Here is a 10,564-nt window from a genome sequence, read left to right as displayed (position 1 = left end):
TTTGCTGCGTTGCAGTTCGTAATTTATCATTAATACTAAAGACATGATACCTCTTATAATTGATTTTCATAAATATAGCTATAAATTATTCATTAAGTATATTGTAATTGTAATGTAATGTATGTAATTCATTGTCTACTATAGTTTGACGAAATAAATAAAGAAACTATTGTCTCTATCATAGAGGTCTTGATCCTTATGGGCGAAAAACTCTAGCAATAGATTTTTACAATCTTTTCTTCATCCCAATTTCTTATCACTGTGGAAATTTTGCAATGCGAAGTGGATGCATTAAACATTCCAATCAAGCTCTCGGAAAAGGGTGGTCTTTCGTTGTCCTGATGGAACAAAAAACCTCTTCTGTTGGTAAATTTTGAACGCTTCTGGTCAATTACAAGCTTGAAACGGTCCATTTGTTAACAGTAGATATCGAAATTTAGCGTATTGCATCAAAATAAAAATTATAAAAAATTATAATAAATTTGAAAAAAAAATTAAGTTGCACGTATTTTACTGTTGCAGTATCGGCAACATAAACAAAATGCAAAATTGCAACGGCCTAGCTTGCATTTTCACATTGATAAAAGAAAAAGTGTAACATGTACCGAATTTTCTCTTTGTTGACCTTCATTGTTAACACCTTGTAACTCACAACTGAATGGAGCAAACAAAAAACAGCAAGCGAATTTTTTTGTTTGAAATATCACCTGTACAACGAGCCTATACTTGAAATTTTATGATCGATATTACGCGAGATATTGATAAATAAAGCCAGCTATCGAGAAAATAATGGATAACTTTTTCCCCAACCTAACATTATATTCGATCAACTTTTAAATAACTATGAATTGTCTGATAATGATACTAGAAAAAAAAATATTTTCCCTTTTTAATTTATTCTAATCATATTTTCATATTAAAGGGTGTGTCACATCAAATTGCATCACGGAAAAAACGCTGTAGAAATTTAATTTTTAGGAATTATATCTTCAGCTATCGCTTATAATCAGATAAGAGTGTATAGATCACGTTGGCCATGCTTCACTGTCAATTTTTCGTAAATTTGGAAAAATGTCGTCGAACGAAAAAGAGCGTCGTGAATTAATCCTGCGCACTCATTTCGAAAATCCGGAGTTGTCACATCGGGACATCGGTAAGATGCTGGAAATCGTCCAATCCACGGTCAGCAGAGTACTAAAACGATACTTCGAGAACCTAACCATCGACCGGAAGGTGAAGAACGGCAAAAATGGATGCTCCGTCAGTGAAAAAGATCACAAGCGCGTAGTTAAGCAGTTTAGACGTGATCCGAGAAGTTCGGTCCGGGATGTCGCCAATAAGCTGAATTTGTCAAATTAAGCACGTAGTTAAGCAGTTTAGACGTGATCCGAGAAGTTCGGTCCGGGATGTTGCCAATAAGCTGAATTTGTCAAATTCATTCGTCCAGCAGACCAAGCAGCGGGAGGGCCTGTGTACATACAAGGTTCAGAAGGCTCCTAACCGCGACGAAAGGCAAAACATGGTGGGGAAGACGCGAGCCCGGAAGCTGTACACCGAAATGCTGACGAAGCCGCATTGCCTGGTAATGGACGACGAAACCTACGTCAAAGCGGACTTTCGTCAGCTGCCGGGCTTGTTGTTCTTCTCCGCAGAGGATAAATTCAGCGTTCCGGAGGAGATTCGCAAGCAGAAACTATCCAAGTTTGCCAAAAACTACATGGTGTGGCAAGCGATCTGCTCTTGCGGAAAGCGGAGCGCCCCCTTCGTGATGACCGGCACGGTAAACGGGCAGGTTTACCTTAAGGAGTACCTACAGAAGCACTTACTACCACTATTGAAGCAGCACGAGGGCCCGACCATCTTCTGGCCGGATCTCGCTTCGTGCCACTATTCAAAGGGCGTGTTGGAGTGGTACGAAGCCAACGGGGTCACCTTCGTGCCAAAGGAAATGAACCCGCCCAACGCGCCGGAGCTTCGCCCAATAGAGAAATATTGGGCGATTATGAAGCAGGCCCTCCGGAAGAACCCAAAAGTTGTCAAATTGGAGGCGAACTTCAAGAGAAAATGGATTTCTGTTCAAAAAAAACTACAACCTGACGTTGTACAGAACCTTATGGACGGGGTAAAGAGGAAGGTGCGAGCATACGGGCTCGGGAAGTATGAATAAAAAGAAAATGCCAAAAGTTGTTTAATAGTTTTTATTTTACTGTCTAAAATTTTCAGAAGGATCGGTCTACTGGGCGAATTTCTACAGCGTTTTTTCCGTGATGCAATTTGATGTGACACACCCTTTAGAAGCACGTTTTACCTATCTAAGCCTTTCAATTTATTTCGGACAGCAAAATCCATCTGTTTCGCATAGGTGGTTTGCCTTTTTAGTCTTAATTGCACGTTTAGGCTTCTTTTATTGCCCCATACGATGGTCTGTGGCCAGTGCGTGTGTGTGTTTGTATGATTTCATTTTATTTTTGTCTTTATTTAGTTTCTTCTTCAAAACACTCTCGCATTGTGTATTCTTTATCATATTCCGTAGCCGGTGCACGACGGATGGAATCGACACGACGGCACGGATTATCATCCTGGAATCGATTGGTGTTTTGATTTAAGCTCCAAGCCATAACCATCCATAAGGGGTTTCTCGGTAGAATTGGACAAGGGCTGGATGGACAATTCTCCAGAACAAAACATTTCAGCGGTAATTTAATGTGCAAATTATTTACGAAACAAAGTTCATGTTTCGAGCGTAGACCAAACAAATGCGAAATTTGCTGGAATGCTATATAACATGAAAGCTAGAAGATAGTATAAGTACATACGCCGCGATTATTACTATTCATTTTTTTATGTGATGCTATATGAAAAGCCGGCAATTATTTGCATATCGTTACGCGACCCACGAGGATATCGCAATTTGAGGCTGGGCATGTGGTTGTGAGAGTACGGGTTTAAACCGGCGCGGCTTTTAGTATTCGCTGTGTCAGAAAATGAGTACACCAGAAACGAGTATTTCAGCGTTAAATTTATGCAGGATGGAAGAAAAAAGAAATTGGTTCGGTTTTCTGGCTGATAACATTGCACGAGAATGTATGTCTCGGAACAATGAGTTACTGCTGCTGTTTATTCCGTATTTTTGGAAAAAAAAAAGAATCATTTGCGATGCGGAAGCATCGTTCAACCTTGAGTAATATTTTCGCTTTGTTCGTGGATTTGTCCACATGTTTTTCCGTACTCTAACTTTTTGTTGAGAATATTGCTCGTCGGATATATTTTCTCATATCAATGAACTTCGTTTTATTCGTTTTATACGTTCGCGAGCGATTTATTTTATTTTTGAGTTCCAAAACCTGAAGAGAAATAATTCTCAGGATTACACACATGTACACATAAAATATACACTACACTTTTTTTTATTTTATCTTTGGCATCGACAATTGTAGTTTTTATGAATGGCCAGTAAATATTCTAATTCTGATATGAGACAAAAAAAATACAAATGTCAACTAGTATTAAGCCCGAGGGTTGTTACATTTATTTGTGAGAACTGCATGATGAAATCGAGCGAGGTAAACTAGTTTTATGTGGGCCTATCAACTCTGTTGGGAGACAAATGCGTTTACTAATCAAATTGAATCAGGTAGTCAATTCACGAACACGTGTTGTAGCGATGATATATGCAAGATTTTCAAATTCATATGAGAAACATAATTTTATTAATTAGATTCAACCGGTTATAACCGGTGCCAACCGATAGCGAAAATATTTCGAAAAAATGCATTGAAATGATTTGAAACCGAAATCAAAATCGAAATGAATATTTTATTCCGCGGAATCAAAGAAACGAATCTGTCGACTGCATCCGTATCCAATTCAGTACAAAACCAGACATTGTATCGTGTTTTGATCACTGCACATACTGTGTACATCAGTATGCAGTACATTCGCTTGCAACGAGCACAAATTCTCATCACATCGTGTCGTATATTCTAGCATTTATTGTTTAAGCCACACTGATTTTGATCAGCCGGATTGATGAGATACTCTCGGCATATATCAGGTTTAGAATAAGCCATAAATTAAACCGATGCATATCGATAGTTAATCGAGGTCATTTGAAGTCAACTTCGAGAAATTTTCCGTACACAATAGATGACACTGTTATTGGTTTGAATGTATTGGGAGAACTTGCTTATGCCTTATCTAGATTTATCTAGAAAATTTGTATCAAAAATTAAAAAAAAATGTCTTGAAATAGCTTTTCAATAGTTTTCAAAATCCGTCATAAAAAGTTGAGGGTTAATTTTGTATTTCACGATGGAAACATTGAAAATTTGCGAAGAAAAAACAACAGAATTTTGTTCAGTCACTTCTTTATAAAGAATACTGCAGTCAGTAGTCATTGCTTGTTTATGGTTATGATGTTGTGTGGGATGAATAGTGTAAAGTGTGACTCGAGTGTTTAAAAAGCGGTACTTATCACTTCGAAGACAAAGATCCCTGGATGGACTAAAATGTTTGAAGGGAAAAAATTGAAAACATTATTCGATCAAGTCTCGAGCAAATCATGCAAAACTGTGAGAGTGGCATGAATTCATATCGAGGAACGTAGAATGTATGATAGAAATGATTGAGTCACCCGAAAGACAGTTACCCGAATGGCAGCTACCCGAAAGACATTCACCCGAATATAACAAATACCCGAATGAGACATCTACTCGAATCAACATTTGGACATTCATGCAGCACTTGCCCGAATGAAATAGATACCCGAAAGCGACATTTGCCCGAGCGCAATATTTACCCGAAAGTGACATTTATCCGAATGCAAGAATTACAGCTATATTTAATTAGAAGCTTTTTTCATATTTAATCATAATGAGCGTTATTAAAATGATAATACTTAAACATTGAGTGTTATCCAAAAAACACGTATATTGCATGGGTAGAGAAAAAGCGGCGTTGTATACTCTATTTTCCAAAGTTATGAAGAAGATATATTTTAATAAAATTATATTAATATGCTAATAAAATTATGAATTTTGTATGAATGATAAACTTTCAAATTCGATTATACCCATTATACAGTCGTTTGGATCACGTAGTCCATATACGTAGAAGAAAGTTTTCAGTTCTTTGTAGTCGACATGAAATTCAAAGAATGAGATATTTAAACCTGTTGAAAAAGAAAAAAAGAAAAAAAAACAGATAATGCGTTGGGAAGAGATAAAAAACAATATTATAACACAACGAGATTCTAGAATATTTACGAGAAACAACAACTCGAATACCATTTATATGCATAGAACGTTTACCCGACTGGTAAAAAATCCTGAATGAGAAAGAAAAAAGTATTTAAAAAAGTAGAAGGGTCTGAGCCTAGCGGCATGGACGTTTTTTAGTTTTAGTTTTTTTTAATGTAATTCTTTTCCTACATCAAAAAACAAAATTAAATTTCGTTAATAATATTGATAATAAATTAAAATCAGTTGAACACCACCCGGCAGAGAAGCTCAAAGTCAAAGAAGGAATCATTTTAGTAGTTATTGAATTAAGATATTTCAATGTAATGGGGATGAAGCTCCCATCTCGCGTGGGTAAGAAATCGAGATGGCCCAAAGCCGCCGAAGTGACGCAATCCAAGTCGGACATCGAACCGACCGCAAGCTTCGGACGACATACGTTTGCTTGGTACATTGCTTTTGCCTGGTAGGATTTTGTTTTGAAATATGAATGATATATCTCAAAGCAAAAATCAGGTGGGCAAACGTAATGCACCTGGCAATCGAATGCCGTCCTACTCTCGCTAACGCTCAGAGGACATAACTAAAGGATCGTTTCCTATATTTAAAATTAACCGGACAATGGGTGGAACACAGGTTCGCCTGCGAACCGCCACTTCCGACGGCGGATCGGCGGCCGACTCGGATTGCGGCACCTCGGTGGCTTGGGGCCGCCTCGGTTCATTATCCTCGTTAAATGGGGTTTTCGCCCCCATTACATTGATCTCGGAATAAATTTCATCACGAAATAATGAATTCATGATAAAAGTTGCGCTGCGTTGGTAAATGCGTAAGTACCTTTATTTTTTATCAACTCTTTTCACATTTTCATGTATATTTTTTATGTTAAATATTTATTTTATGTTGTATATTTTTTATGTTAAAATTACCTGCTTAAATTTCAAAAGCTTCTATAACCCGTGCTCATTTCTAAATGAGCTTTTGGCCTTAAAAAGTTACATTACATTATTACATTCGGGTTAATGTCATTCGGGTATGTATTACATTCGGTTAAATGTGCTTCGGGTGAATGGTATTTGGATGAATGGGACACAACCGCTTGAAATGTTGAATAATGCTCTGTATTTCTTGTGATCCATTATGAGCTGCTCAAACAGGGACAACCTATCACAGGGGATCTCTATATATAATAAATGATTCAGTTGACCAGGTAGGACAACAATTGGCCATGTAGGAGGACTTGTGGTAAGTGGGGGTGATTTGGACGGTTATGTCACATTCACCCGAAACACGTTTACCCGAAGCACTTTTACCCGAATGTAACACATACACGAATGCAACAAATACCAGAACGCGACATTTACTCGAATGCAACATATACCCGAATGTAACAAATACCCTCAATTCATTTATTGTAGATCTACAAAATATCAACATGAGACAATTGAGCTTGACGTTGTTTTTTTAAAAGCTGGGAACAAACAATGACATTTTTGTGTTTTTTTCTGGAAGATTAGGCATAAAAATATAGGTTTATGAAGAGAAGTGAAAATTGTCAAAAAGTAACATGGGACAACTTTGCGTAGAACGGCAGTCCTGTGCATAATTGAGTCAATTTTTTTTTCTTTTTTTTATGAATATATTTTTCGTTTATTGAATGTAAAAGAAGCATTAAATTTTTGATTCATCCCCTTAAAGTTAGAAAACATCTTTCTCACATGAAAAAAAAAATATCCAGAATCTCTCAGGAGGTGATAAACGATCATGTTTGATGAGGAAAATGCTTCTACGAATGTGTTCGAATTTCAACAATGACAAAGTTATAGAACTTTTTTTTTTTCGGACTCTGTTGCCTCAAACTGGCTCTACATCGAAAAGTACGCTACGTAATACGATAATGTTGCTTCTATTTGAAAGATAAGAAAGTTCAGTACAGGATATAGTAGTGGAACATCTAAATTAGTGGATTCAAATAACATGTTGGAAGTGAAATACTTTAAAGTTGGTAATTTTTAATGTTTTATTATTAATTTTATCTCAAAAATCAATATGAAACATGATTGTTTCTACAGTAAAATTAAAGCTCTCTAAACGCTCTGCAATTTGTTTTTTGGCACCCAACTCCTATCTTTATTAATTTCACTACAGTATGGATATAAACAATTCTTTGTGAAAATTCAAGCAAAATCTTCAAAAATCTCGATTTTTACCTCACTGTACTTATAATAGCCACTTAAATTTCACCTTAACGTTGAAAGGTTACATTTTTTATTGAAATAAGTCATATTTGAAATTTAAAAAAAATCCAAAATTGTATATAATCGAGTCATATGTAATCGAGTCCAACCTATAAAAAGGCGACCTGTGTTAAAGGCGAGATAGCAGCTGTTCTATCAATAAATGTTTTTTTCTGGATGCTTGGATACGATCTATCTTTCTAGACGCTTTTTTCATTATATGAGCAGTAGTCGATGATCGATTTTGATATATTATGTTACCTTCTACTTGATTGATTTGGATTTCACGTTACATAGGCTGTACAATTTTCATAAGTGGAGACAAATCAACAATAAGTATTCAAAAGAAAAGAACTCGGTACATTCCTTCAAGAAGGCAAAGAGAAAACATCCTGGGAACGATCTAAGATTGAAAAACTGGTTGAAATGGAATCTAGTAGAGTGTTTTCTTGAAAACAAATTCATTCGGGCATGTTTATATGCAGTGAGAACAGAAGCGTTTTCGGCTTGTATGTATTTGAAATGTCGATTTCCCCAGACACCTTTGTTTTGAAGCCCGTCTTAGGGAAACACATTCATTTCGTTACGCATATATGCATTGGAAGCAGAAGTGCCTTATGCTTGCATCTATTTGCAATGTCGATTTCCCCTTGGGTTTGAAGTCTGTTTTGGAGAAACCGTATTCCGCTGTTGCTTCTTTTGGTCGATACTATTTGAGGAGCACAAATTGGACCAATCAGAACGTGGCATTTAACGCGTTTGGATAACGCTTGACATTTCCCAATTATTCAATTGTTTATCTCAAGATGAATAAAATGTTATTCATTCTGATAGATGCGTAGAAATATTTCCTGTTAATTGATGCAAACAACTTTGCGATCCATTAAGAAATGCTCAAGTCATAAGCATTCGAACTCTTTTATTTTTTCCTACATGTTCGGTGTTCAGATTTTCATTTTACCCCCCATATATTCCCGTTAGACGTAGTTCTACGTCAAAATGCGGCGATCATGGTCCTGTAGCGATCTTTAAACCAGTGATTCTAACCGCCCATGAAGATCACCAGACAACGACTTTTAGGAAGAAACGGTGTTTCATCAACACTCGTATCATTCCCTATAAAAAATAACCTCTTAGTTAGCCGCTACTGATACTACCAAGCTGTAGAATACCTTTTCCGTGTGGGTTCAAATGACTCATATTAAATAACACCCACCGAGTATTGGCAAAACTTCCGGAACGTGAATATTTGGCAGAAGCGAAGACGTAGAAGCGTTACCAAGCAGTCCTTATGCCTGGCTGGTAATTTCATGATGTAGTGCACCCGTGGCCGAGTGGTTAGCGCCTCACATTATCATGCCGGGTGTACGGGTCCGATTCCCGTTCTGTCCGGGAGATTTTCCGTCAAAGAAATTTCCTTCGACTTGCACTGTGGTCACGCGTATTCAAGAGCTTGCCCCTCGGAATACATTCAAGGCGTGTTATTTGGCTTAAGAAATCTCAACCAAGTATTAATAAATGACGCTAGTTAATGCATACGTTGAGATGGCAAAAGTTCCACAGGGAACGTTAACGCCATTCAAGAAGAAGAAGATATCATGACGTTAGGATAGGTCGAAATCGAGCTGAGGCCATCTATTGACAGACAGTGGAAACTCAGTTGCGCACCTTATAATTTATGTTAAACATATACAATGAATACAACTGGTATACTTACTTAATACTGCAATGAAAAAATGTTAGAGGCTTTTTTCGGTTTCAGAAGGATGAAAAACATCGGCTAACCGGTGACTTCGAAAACATTGATTAAGTGGAAGAGACATTGATCAATAATCGTAAATTAACTCTTGAAGGTATCAAACATTACTTATGAATCTGTTAAAAGCATTCTAGTTCGCCACATTGAAGCGAGGTTGGTGCTGTTCGAGATTAGTTGAACTACGAAGCAATGGATCACATTCCCATCGAAAAAGGCATGATTTTCCGCATGCAATATTATTGGAGATGAGTAATGGGGTTATGAGTACGACAAGCAATCCAAACTTCAGGTGAGTGAATGGCGATTTCTCAACGATTGAACTTCCACATAATGTTAAACCTATCTGCTGATTTCGAACAAACATAAAAAAAATATGTTATATTATGACGTGACTTAGGAGTACTTCGAAGATGACAAAATTAATTTCAATTAATAAACCTGTGTTATGAATTAATACACCCATACCTCGTTTTACGGCCTAGATACGCTCCACGAAATTCGGCCGCAAAGCGAAAAGCCGTAGAGGGAATCAATTATTCTAGAAATACATACAAATTCATACAAATTCAATCAGATCGGTTCCAAACCATGTTAAATATGTACCATGGTTTATCATTCAAAATGCATTTAATCTTTTTATTTTTATTTCATTTTAATCAAAAATACATACATAACATAAACAAAAAACATACAATACATAAAAACCAACAATCTTTAAACAAAAATGAAACAACTTCATGTTACATGGAATATGTGTATGTATACATACCTATTTTGTATGTTGCTTAAGTTATTGTCTCGCAAATATTTTTTCACTTCTGTACAAAAGTGATTTTTGAACCAATCCTCGAATTTTTTTTGCCGTTATAACGAAATATTTTAGGCCATAGATCGAAAACATGCCTGAATTGAAGAGGGCCGTTATAGCGAAATGCCATATAAAGAGCGGCCGTATAGCGGGGTATGGGCGTAGATGATTTTCGATCAACGATTAACTTCATTGTTTATGGCAGAGGTATTTGTAAATGTACTATATGTCTGCATTATAATTTTTGTTGCAGGTAGTATTTATAACATTTACAATTTAGACTTTTTTTTGTTAGTTTTATTTTCTATTACGTCATCGATGAGGATATTTCTTTTTTATAGTATCTATTATTATTTTTTGATATTACTTTTAGAAAGATGAAAAAACCTCTCCATTTCAATAAGTTAACAGGTTGAATAGTAATCTCATTCCACCGAAAACGACGTCATTTTGGTGGTTGAATACATAGTTTATCACCACTATTCGAGCCACGCCGAAGGGGCGTCGTCAGTGTCTTCGAAAA

This window comes from Toxorhynchites rutilus, chromosome 3, assembly GCF_029784135.1.
Source record: "Toxorhynchites rutilus septentrionalis strain SRP chromosome 3, ASM2978413v1, whole genome shotgun sequence".
Classification (NCBI taxonomy): Eukaryota; Metazoa; Arthropoda; class Insecta; order Diptera; family Culicidae; genus Toxorhynchites; species Toxorhynchites rutilus.
The sequence above is the reverse complement of the archived record's forward strand: the minus strand, read 5'-3'. Positions refer to the sequence as shown.